Raw genomic sequence first — 13,095 nt, forward strand, 5'->3', positions numbered from 1 at the left:
AGAATACAAAAGTAAAATACCAAATATCCATTATTTAGTTCTGGCCTACTTAGAGAAGCAACCAATCTTTATTCTCTTAAGGTTATCATGGAATTGATCAGAATCACAGTTAAGGTAATAATACATGGAAACTTATGCTTGATACAAAACAGGAACCATTCTAGCTCCAGATATGAAAATACAAAACTCTTAAGGATGTTGGGCATTGCTGCAGCATGTGCTCCCTCTCCTGCCCACTTTGAGTACCTTAGAACATTAAGTTAATTTTTTAGTTTATATAACTGAGAAAAATTTCATAATATATATGACAACTTCCATCATTTCTTTATGTTCTAGACGGCTCTGGCAACATTTTCCAGAGCTCCTGGTCATGCTGAGCGGTATTACTCAAAATAAAATCTCCATGACCAGATTCCCAGTGTTTACATTTACACTGACTGAAAAAGAAGTCCAGAAGCACACACATGCACCAAAAAAAAAAAAAAAATTTTACTTTGATAAATTACAAAAAGAATGCATAAATGTGCTGTGCATGTTTTGCCAGGGTAGCACTATTAACTTCATAGATCTGTTTATTGTAGACAATCCATTCTCAAAGCATTTATTATGTTTGTTACAGTCTCAAAAGCACAAAACCTTTATATGTAAAGAAAGAGGACATTACTATGCCATAGAGAAAGGAGGCATTATGGAGAAGCAGAGATAAAAACTTCCAAGCAGCTGAGCTAGTCTTAGTTGCTTACATAATACGTCGAGAGTCTTTTTGTGCCTTTGGCTACTTCTTCCACTCCCTCCTCATCCTAACCATTCTCAAGGACTAATCCTCTTCCTGAAATAATCATGAGACCAACCAGCACAAATCAAATTCAAGAGCTATGATGGAAGCCTTCAGATAAATATATGAAGGTGAGGAAGGATGAGAATTAACACTGCATGAGTTATTGCTGCATAATTCCCTACTGAGCGAAGTTAATAAAGTGGCAGCGTGAATAAACCACATCTCCGGAGCTCGGTCTTTCTTCCAGCACACCTGGGACAAGTAATGGGAATACTTCTGAATCCATCAGACATTCAAACCTCAAGGCTAAACTATTCCAGTCTATCCCACTATGAAGTACAACCCAAACCCTGATCAGAAAGAAACCTCAGAGGCACACCTACTCTTACAGGGCCACAGTATCAATGAGTTTTATTCATTTTTATGTAGAAAGCGTATGTGAGTGCACTTAAGCAAGTAATTCTCTGTGCATTTTGTGCATGCAAAATGGAAGCATCTTTAATTTCTGCAGTTCCACCTAAGTAGGTTAGGTCAGGTCAGTACAAGCAATTAATATAAATGAACAAGAAGTTCATAAAAGCAATTTAATTTGAATTAACAATTCATCTACTCCCAGACTTGGCTACAGTGAAGAGGCTGCTACTTAACGTTTTTATTTACGTAACATCCACATGATAGAAGGTGGATGGATGCAAGCATACTTCTATAGACACAATTTCAGAATCAATGCCACAAGAGTTTATAATGCAAATAAACATAAAAATATGTCAGGAAAACTTGTGTATTGTTTTCTTTTTACAGATGAAGCCCTGAAGCCCTCAATTCAGAACTAGTACTTTTCTAGGTAAACTAATATGTATTTCATATATGAATATTGTGCAATATATAAATATTACACATATTATTATATATTATATTCTCTATATATGCTTATGTATGAATCATATTATATACAATGATATATTAATATTTATTTAAGCTCTTAACTAATTTCCTTAGACAGTCTTCATGAGATACCCTCTTTGGAGCAGTATTATGGAAATGGAACAAATGACATAAAAAGTGGTGGAAATTCTAAAAATCTGAACTTGGTCATCTCCATTCAAACTGATGTGGGACAAAATGGCAGCCAGTACATTATCAAGTACTCATTCAACAATATCAAGCATTTTCTATCTGCTCAGCTGTTACAAGATAACTCCAAACCCAGGAATGAAGATCTTAGACCATGGTTACAATTGCTATGGAAACTGGTCTCTTAATATCTGCATTTGGCACATCTGTCTTATTTTGTCTGCAATTTTTGAAGAAGCAGCCTGCTGGCATAGAACACTAAATGATAGAAATAAATGAATAGAGAAAGGTAGGGTGATTGAGATTAAATCTGAAACAGGAAAATTCCATGAAAGTTTGCTGAACATGAATGGAAACACTTTTTTCTAGGCAACTTCAGTGAAGGACATAGTTTGGGTCAGACCATCCCTGTGCCTGGGAATGTACGTGAGACTGACAGGGGCAGACAGCCAAGGGTTTACTTTTCTGGCATGTTTTGTTTGTTTTTAGGTTACTACAACAAAGACTGAGGCAATCAGTAAAATCAGGCAGGAAAGTCTGAAACAGAAAACAGTCCTCCATACCGATTTACAACAGGAGGTACTGCTCATACTCTATCTGCCTCAAAAAGAGTAGTAACACTCAGCAGTTATTACTGCACTTTACAATTTTGAAGTACTTTGCAAACATTAATTAATTAGTCTCACAACTCTTCTTTCAGGTAGGTAATTAGCTTGCTTTTATTAAAAAAGAAAATAACACAGGTTAAGTGACTCACTGCGAAGTAGTGAAGGTGCTGGGATTCAGTCGAGGTTCACTGTTTCATGCTCAAGCAAATATTTCTCTGCTGTCATCTCCACAAGGTCCCTCTTTGTGGTCATCTCTTTTTCTTTTTCAATTGAGCTCTTCCTTTCTAGCTAGCAGACACCTAGTAATTTAAAAACACATAAAAAGCTAGATCCAGCACTAAAAGCAACAGTGTAGCTTCATCCAGTTACTGAGATGAACTAAATTAGATCAATTTACAGATACTGGGCACAAAGTCCTTGAAGTCGTATCACTGGAGTACTAATCAGCAGTGGCTAAAGCCATAACCTGGAGCAATTAATACTAATATTAACTACTCTAGCATCACGTCAGGGAATATGGACACACATGGAAATCTGTTAAGATTACAGCTGGTCTGGCTGAATCTTACTAAAACTAAGGTATTTTCTGTAACATTTGGGGATGAAAAATAGCTATTTTCTGATAAGATTCCACTTCGCTGCGCAATTTACAACCAGAATCTTTAGGTAAACCATTAGAAACAGACATTATCACCTGAGTTAACTCAATGTTCCTGCATGTTGCTGTATAAACTTGCAAAGATTCTGTTTGGTTTAGATAAGCATCCACAAATCCCACATTTCTTTCCAAAGGATTTCAAGTCTCAATTATAGTTTAGACAAGATGTTCCCTTTGCATTGCAGCCAGGAAAGACTTCACATACCCCTTATTTATTGCTTTTACAGATAAAATACCACATTGTGTCTTTAGTGATTAAATTCAGACATAAGTTGGAGGAAAAAGACAGAACTCTTTGGACCTGAAATGGTGCATTTTTCCCTTTCCAGCCCAGAAAGCCGGGTTTAGCAGCAACCTTCTACATGGCAGCAGTTAGGAGTGCTTTGGTAGAAGACACAGAAACCCTCGTCTCCCAACTGCTAGTTTCCTATACTGCATTGAAGGATACACATACTATTTTCACTTATGTGCTCAAGCAATTATCCTCCCAGAAAGAGTGTTTAATTTGCACCATAATTTTTATTACCTCCAGTATATAGAGTGTCTACGTAGGTCACCTACTGGTCTCTGGATTGACGTCCCCTGATGTAGCTAGACACAGACAAACCATGCAATATAACAGTACGTAGAAACTGCGCTTTAATTGGAGAAATTACTATTTATTTCAATACTGTGTTCTGCAGCTGTATGCCTATAGGACATTGATTGAGATGAGAAACACAGCTGATTTACGTGGTCACTTTTTAATATGGACTGAGACTAGCCTGCATTACAAATACAGCACTGCAGTGTTTCCCAAAGCTGTTCAAGAAAGCGGAACAGATGCCAGCCTTCATACTCAGTACCCACCAACATAGCATTCTGTAGAACAAAACAGGCAGTGTTGGGCAGGATGGGGCCAAAATTAAACTATTTTTCAGTTTGGTTTGTATGTATTTTCACTCTTTGAAATCAGGAATCAAAATGTCCACTTCGAAGTCACCATTACAAATGGAGCCAGGTTATTTCTTCACCTTGATTATTCCCCCTCTTGAATTTCCCTCTATGTGCAAACTCTCCTACCCCATCTACCTTTCGAAAGAGGAAAATTCTTTTCCCCCTCACACATACACTTCCTACTACCACTTTCCATCTTTTTAAGTGAGATAAGCTAAACCTTACCATAAGTCCCTTTGGCAATATCCATCAATCTGGACCTTCCATTTTCTGTGGAGAAGTTTTCCATATTCTGTGGAGACAAGCAAGCTACTTCTTCACCCTCCTCATTTGGGAACAGACAGACTCCAGGTTCTGGCACCCTGCTGCTGGATGACATTCTCTTCCCTTTATTTTTGTGCCAAAAGACAGGACAGAATTCACTGTGGTACTGCAGGGGAAAAAATATGGTAACAAGTGTGCTAGGAGATTCATTCAATAAATTGTCATGTTTCAGCAACACTTGTCTTCCTGAGGGCTTATAGAATTGCCCATTCCATTGGCACTTAAATGTCGTGTTACCCATCATAATATCCTTGTTATCATCCTCTGAGTGCTTCCTTTTCTTCATCTCAGTGGTTCTGAAGAAAGTAAGGTTTATATATGACCCCCGCATTACAGTTTTAACTCTTCCCTCAAACAGAGCATTAACTTGCCTGATCACAATATAATTTTCTTTCCCATTTTCTTTTTGGATTGCAACAACTGTGCCTACACAATTCTATCTATAGATGCAACTCTCTCAAGGGCAAATTCCCATTCCCATGCATACTGCCTCAGCCTTGAAACTCTCGGGGGGGGGGGGGGGGGGGGGGGGGGGGGGGGCAAAATCATCCTGCCAAAATTTGGGGGCAAAACCAACCGTAACATTTTTGCTGCTATTCTCACATAGTCATCATCCCAACTTGAAGCTTGCCAACAAATAACCCACATACAATTAAGTGTCCCTCCACATGCCTCTGTATCTCTCCGAAAACTTTAGCTGAAGATGTATCCATTTATGTAAATATGATAATACATTGCCAAGCCAGGCACTGAGGCAATAAGCAGCCCTTTACCAGGAGGGAAATATGGATCTGGGAAGAGTTGTGCATTTGCCTCCAAATGCAGAGAATACACAGGCACATAGTTTTGTAAAGAGCCTTCTTTTACAGAATTTGGTGACTGGATGAGCCAGCTGGGGAATGCCTAAACTGAAATTATTTGCCTAGTAAACATTAAAAAAAAAAAAAAGAAACAAATAAAAAAACCCTCTGAAATAACCCTACAATCAAGCCAAAGATGGAAACAATTATTTGATAGGAATGAAGAGTGTGAGGCAGTACCAAAGATAGAAAAGAGCTCTCTGCAACAATTTAATAAACCTAACATTATTCCTGCTATTTAATATCCTAACATTTTTTTGGGGAATATAAATTATTCAATGTTGAAGTGCCTTGTAATTTGATTTAAATGATGAATGGAAAAAATACTTTAATTGTAAAATATATTTTGTATGCATCACACAGAAACATCAACCAACTTACCGAAACAGGCTCTTGGGAGAACTGTATGGCTCAGAAGATTGCTAATGGGATGTGGCGTCCTTCATCATTAGGATCATGAGTTGAATCCAGAACGTGTTGGAAGCAACTGGAAATTGTTTCTCAATATGGCTAGAAATTCAAAACAGAATTATTAGTTCCCTTAATCATATCCTCCCCCTTTTTGTTCAGGAACATCTGTAACTCCTGGTGAAGGAGCTTGGAAAATTTCCAGCCCTTTTTGACATTTTTTTCAAGGTTGACCGTACTACTGGACTCCTTACTTCATCCTTGGCCACACTGCTAATCTCACACCTGTGTTCCACGTGCTGACCCCATTACAGTATGCAGACATCATTGCTTGGTCAACAGAATGTCCAGCCAAGTTTACCAGGTGATACCCAAGTGGCATCAGTAACTGTGCCCAGCTGCCCAGACATGGCATTAGTGATCACTACCTTTTCAGGATCCTTTTTTCATCGCTTATAAACACACACCTGCAGTCCAACCAACGGCAGTTGATTACCTCCTTTTTCCCAGTCCCTCCACAGGGGTATCTCGCTGGCAGAAGGAACTGGATCAGACCATTGCTCCACAGATACCTCCATCAGCTTATCCCGAAGCTGCCCTCCCTCGCGTAGGACAAAGTTTGTAAGTGGCACAGGCCCACCTACCCCTCAGCAATGCTCTTGTCTGAGCCATCAGCTCTATTCCAGCTGTTCCAGTTTCCCAGCGAGGCTCCCTGCTGCAGCAGCTGCAGGTGTCCACTTAATTTCACTTTAAGTCACCACGCTCTGGGGACTGGCATCCAATTTCTGTAGGTCTGCTTGGTCACTCTAAGTGGGGACACCTGAAAGGGTGCCTTTTTTCAACCTGCCAAGCCCACCCTCAGGGACAGCATGGAGCATCTCCCTCCAGGGGTGCACCCCCAGCTGCATCCCCAACAACACCCCCTTTGTGGGATTCCTCTCTTTTGTTTCCCCAGACACAGCCCTTCACTTTTTTCCCACACGTCTCCTTCTCCTGTGTCTCCTCACGCACCTCTTGCCTCAGTGGTGGCTGCCACCCATCCCACATTGGTGCCTCTGATTGGCTGAAGCTGTGGTGGGAGGCGGGCCGTGTTCAGCCATTACAGAGCCGGCTGCAGCCAGCACAGGCCGGTCATGGCCTCCTCCCACACAGAGCCTGGTCTTTTTGATAAAAATCAATATACTACATTTGCACTTATTTAAGGAAATTTTGCCATGGATAATAATGTCACTTGCTTTAACAATCCAGGACTAGAAAGTCTGCTTTTGGCTATGATCTTTCCTTTTATACACCACACTAATTCTTAATATTTTCTACAAAAAAACTGTATCTAGAAAATTTTTCTTCTTGCTTTCCTCTCTAAAATACATTCCTGCCTGAGCATGAAGGCCTTTTAGAATTTCTACTTAAAATACCTGAGGTAATTGTTAAAATTTAGTTTAACTAAAGCCACAATCACGACAAAGTGAGAGCCCCTTGTCATTACAAAAGCAGAGAACAAGAAACAGGCAGTCAAAATTATAATGATTATAATATTAAATTGCATCACGGTAAACTTTGTTTATATACAACAAACTGTTTTCCTAAAAGTAATTATTTTCAATCTTGTGAATTATTGGTTTAGCGCGTTGACTGCTCGGCTGATAGCCAGGAGACTTCACGGCAACTCCTCATCTTGCCACCAAATCTGAACTGTGTAAATTTGAGAAAATGAAGTTTACATTTGTAGTTTTGCCTGCTGCATGTAATTCCTTTGAAGCAGAAATTATCTATATCTGTGAAGTTCTTAGTACAACACATCTTCAATGTCTGTTGGATTTTTGATGCACTGCTATAATACAAATAATAGTGGTTGTTTTTTGCTTTTGGGTTTGTTGGGTTTTTTTACAGTACTTGTGATCGTTGCTTATTAGTTTTACCTTTTTTTGATCTCTCCATTCCCATTAAATCTCTACTCTGAAAATCTGTAAAAATCACCACAAAAGCAAATGTCCATATAAAAATGTGTAGGCAAACTAATGTCCTGGAGATGCATGCACAACACACACACAAAAAAGGTCATGACAGGGGCAATAGTTTATATTAGATTAATTGATAAAGCTGAAAAAAATTTACTGGATCTCAGACACATGGACATGAGGCAATTGACCTAATAAAAGTTGTATTTTAGCCAGAAAGCTTACCCCCTTTGGTATCTTAGACCATCACTGCAGTACTGATGGCACTGTCAGCTCCTAACACTCAGCAGTCTACCTACCTGTGTTGTACACATCAGTGGAAAAGTCTCAAAAACTGAACATTCCCATTTATATAAACGAAGGAATTTCATATTGTATGAGACCTTACAAAGACATCTTTTAATATCTTTAAAACTCTCTGGCTTCCTTATTACAACGCTCTTTAGAAATGCAGAAACAAATGGCCATTCAGGGGAAGACACACGGCTTGCCGGAGGCAAACTGTGATTAAATGACTGAAATCAAAGACTTTTCGTTAAAGAATGACTAAAATAGATGAGAGAGAGATATGGGATAGTTTAAAGCTAAGATTTTACAGAATTAGAAATATTACTGTTATAGAATATGCTGAGACAAGCTTAGCAGAGCTCCTCCAGTGTCTGCCACTGAGGGATCCACCAAGATCTCTTGCAGGTTCTGCAGCTTTCAAATAGCAATGTTTAAGACCACCACAGGCTTGCACAGTGAGCCAGACCATGCCCTCTCAAACTCTGTATCAGTCCACCAGCAAGGAGACGTTTAAACATCCAGCATCACTTAAAAGAGGCTGCAGGAGCAATTTAGATAGAAGCCTTGAGTTTTCTGGATGATCAACACAATCTGTGTATTTTTTTTTTCTATAAACAAATATGAGTTTTTCTTCACAGGACGTGCAACAGAGATAAAAAAAGACTTAGAACGGTCCCTGTTAACAGTAAAGTTTCTATTAAAGTCCACAGGTATCTAATAATGAACAGAAGAAACAGAGAAGATGAAGCACAATTTTCAGAGTAATATACTGAAAGATTTACAATATCAGTAAATCAATTTAATGCAAAGCTTCTATTAAATATTTTTAACATATTTCAGAATAATTTTGTAATTATTCTGATATAACTATTATTCTTATGTACCTGTCACAAATGCTTTGATGATAAGTGTGCTAACAACGTTTTTAATGGGAAGAAAATGCAACCTCTTTTTCTTAATTACTGCACCACAAAATCATTCTGAAACACACTTTGACACTAAATTTCCAGTGAGGAGTACATATTTAAAAAGTTACTACAATGGGCACAGCAGATGTTGTTTTCATATAGATAACATATTCATCATCAAACAAATCTATTGTCTGTATTTCTGCAGATCTGTAAGTCCATAAGTTCCTTGCAGTTTTCCTTTCTGTTAGAATTTCAAGGACCCAGACAATATACACCATAGGGGCAGAAACTGTACAATTTTACTACTACACTATCGTGAAGAGCTTTATTCTAAATTGGCAAACATAATTTCAGAGACATTGTGGCTTTTCATTTTCACTTGTTTTGAACGTCAAAAAAAAAAAAAAATTACCTGTAGAGTTTGTGCACTGGAAACTTTCTAGTAGTGACTTATGTATATTGGGTAGAAAGAAAAGATTAATAAATTAGATGAAACAGCAATAAGTAAATAGGAATAATTTGAATATAGTAAGACTAAACCATAGAAAATGTTTTTAATGCTTTGAAAACTGCTTAAAGCAAAAGGAGAATAATTTTACTGCATAGATTTGTATAAGGCAGGAAAGCTGTGAGGTGCATGTTGGTTTTAGAGGATGAGCCGTAGAAAACTTTCTAATGCTTCAAACCTGATTCCCATGTGCTGCCTTGCACCTGCAGCCTGCAAAAGCACTACACATTTGGCTTTCTCCGTTTAGTTAACTTGGCTGTAGCGGTTGCCAAATGATTAATATCACCTTTGTACACATACAAATAAATACGTAAGTTGTAATGAACTGAGGATTGAGAACCCTGAAATGTAATTAGCTACTTGCATGCTTTTTACCCGCAAATATTAAGCTACACAGCAAACAGAAATAAAGGACAAAACAGAACCATGCAACATCATTATTCAATAAAAATGATGCATTTATAACCTCATTACTCACATTTTATAGTTGTGGATGCTGAAACACAGAGAAGTGGCTGTGCAAGGTCACACTGGCAGAGTTTGGAACAGAAACCAGACATCTCATTCCCTAGACTAGTGTTCTGCTCACTGGTTTATGAATTGCTTTTTTTCCCTTTTTTTTTTTCCCTTTTTTTTTTTTTTAAACATAGATAAATCACCATAGTAAACTTATGAAACAGCCTTGTGTGACACACAGATAAGTATGGACTCAAGATAAGCTGCATCTCCTGAGTCTCATTTGCAACAATAGAGTTTGTTGATTTCAATAAACCGTATGTAGAAATAATATCTATGTTAACAGAAATATATAGAAATCTTTACAGTAATGTTCTGGTCTCTCTGAACTCAATGATAAAATTTCCATTGTGATTAAATTCCATTCACAATATTGGATCTGAACCTTTGTATCTTATAAATTGTTTCATCTGAAAGCGAACTGCTGCCAACAAAAATCCCTCCATTCACTCCAGTGAACTCTGGATCCACTTCTGAATGGGAAAGGCATAACAACACATCCTTTCAGCTAGGTCTTCAAGAGGACTCATTTGTTAATGAATCTCTTCTTTTTTTGTATGCCTCTGGAACATCAAGTGATGCCACTGGAGAAGGAATGGCAAAAAGAGAATGGGTGTTTACCTCACTAAAACAGAAAAGAATCTCTGTAGAAAAAAAGTTTGGGGTGTTTTTCCTCCCTCCAGAGCTTCCTCACAATTCCTATTTTTCTGTAAGTAATGCCATACTATTTTAGAGTGAAGTGCTACCAATTTGTTTGACCAAAGTTGGTTACATGATGTCCCTTTCAAAGCTCTAGGATTTATATGGTGTAAAATGTACATGGCTGTGACTGTTTACCTTTTCACTGGTTTACAATGCATGTGCCATTGTGCCTGAATGCAGCTTTAATCAAGGAAGCCTTAACATGAGCCATGCCTGGGTTTGAACAGATTCAGCCTGCACTCCAAAGCTGTGTACATCTCCCACAGCACATGACTGATCTGAGGGAGAGTAGGAGAGAGAACTGTTAAACTTCATCTTAATCCAGCTGTGAGATAAACTTGGCAAGTAAAATTACTAAAACTGTCCAGGACACAATGAACTCTGCTCAAAATATACAATTATTTTTAAAACAAACAAACAGAATTTCTGGGTCTTTCAGATTTATGCAACTAGAACTGGCTCCAATGAAGCCCACGGCATGTCACCAGATTTTTTTTTTTGCTGTCACAGATCTGTCAGAACAGGTCTTTAATTCTCTACAGTTCAGTTTTATAGTGAAAATAAGATACAGATTTGGGTTTTTTAGTGATACCAATTCTTATCCCTAAAACTGTAAAAAGTTACTCCTCATATGCAATATTTTTAATGAGAATCAGGCCAAGAATCAGGTCAATGAAAACATCAGAGGCACTGAATGCTGAAGTTCATGTCTTATAAAACTGAGAAAATCCAAAAACTATACTCACAAATAAAATTTTGTTCCTATTATAAATCAGATTATGAACCTGACATTACCCCAGTGGGGAAATCACCATAATAAACCAAAATCCCAGACTTGGCACAGCCAGGAGATGCTTATCAGGAGAAATGTCTGAGAATCCATTCACTAGGGCTGAAGAAAGCCCAGTCCAGACCACTAACATAACAATAGAGCAAAACACAGTATTCACACTGCTTTTCTGCCTGACAAAACACACCACAGCATGGTAATTGTTATTTTATTGTAGACAGATAGCAAGCTTGTACTACCAAACATGCGATTAGTCCTCATAGGTATTATTCTGATTTAGTCAGCAATCCTGGAGCAAAGAGGGTTCATTAAGCAGTGCTTTAGAGTTCCATTTAGTGATATAATTTGTGGGATTGACAAACTAAAAGCAATGTCTGCAGAAACAACAAATCAGGGCCAAATTCCAGTCAAAGGTTAAGATCAGAAAGAGTTGCTTTTAGAGTGAAGAACTGCAAAATATCTACAGGAACATTGAGAAAATGAACTCAGATTTTCTAACTGCTTAAACTAATAGATCATTCTCATAATAAAATTTGTAAGAAACGAGGAATTTCCAGTGAATTACTTCAAGTCTGGAATTACTTCCCAAGTCATGCTGACCTGGCTTAAATTTATTTAAATTTTTCTCATTCTGCAAACTCTGTTCTTTGTCCTTGACCACATTTCTGGCATGTGTGTGTTTTCTTGTGTGTTGTACATAGATGGGGCCAGAGGGGCAATGGGCAACGTAAGGTATCCCTGGCAGGTTTCACACATAGGTTCATTTTTGGAACAAACTATCCTTCCTTCTAAATTTTCCCATCTTCAGATAAATAATGATCTACCTGCAAGAGACCCAAAATGAAGTGTTAGAAACACAGCAGGAAGGTTTAAAAAAAAAAAAAAAACAAAAAAAAAACCAAACCCACAAATCAGCTTGGAAACCTGCAAGCTAGCACAACAGTGTATATAAATATTTGTGTTTAGCATGCTTCACCACTCAGCCATCATTTAAGGAAGCTATGCCTAAAAGGTTTTTAGCCCACATAAGTTAGCATTTCTAAACCTTTAATTATCTCTGCTGAACTCCCTGTGTGTATTTTTGTCTGGTGACAACATGACTAGAAAAGAATGCATCTTCCAGCATGTGGTCATGAGATTCATTTTTAAAAAGCTAAATACCTACCTGAGCTTTTACATCCTGCAGATGTTAATAGAGCTCAGAATGCTATTAGTACCTTCTGCTGCCAAATGACACTGCAAACCTTGTGCCTCTTTCAAAATAAATCTGGTTTCTAATTCTGCTCCCCTTAGTCCCCTTTGGCAATATCTTATCTTGCAAATAGATCAACTCAAATCCAGGTGCTCAGTGGCAAAGTAAGGTCCTTTACAAGATAAGTGTCACAGAATCTGAAACTTTCTTACACTATGTCCATATTATTTCTTTGTCCTTGCAACACCTGACGTTGTTCAGTGAGTGGAAGAACACAGCACCATAAACTGAGAAGGGAATGTCAGCTGTCTGCAAATATCTTGGATTTGTTTCTTTGCTTGCATGTATGGGGAATAATGAATTATATTTCAGTTTTATTGGCAGCTGTTTTATTTTGTGTTTACAATGACCTAGATTGCCAGTTTACAATCTGCCTGCAAAGCAGTTGAAACATAGCTGCACTCTCCCAGAAGAAGACTTTGGGAATCATCTGGCAGGGACAAGTAGTACAGTGCCATAAGCACATGCTTCTTCTAATCCTTCCAGTTCCTACAGAACTAGGGAAAAAAATATCGTTATAATGT

The sequence above is a fragment of the Strix uralensis genome, chromosome 9 (assembly GCF_047716275.1).
Source record: "Strix uralensis isolate ZFMK-TIS-50842 chromosome 9, bStrUra1, whole genome shotgun sequence".
Lineage (NCBI taxonomy): Eukaryota > Metazoa > Chordata > Aves > Strigiformes > Strigidae > Strix > Strix uralensis.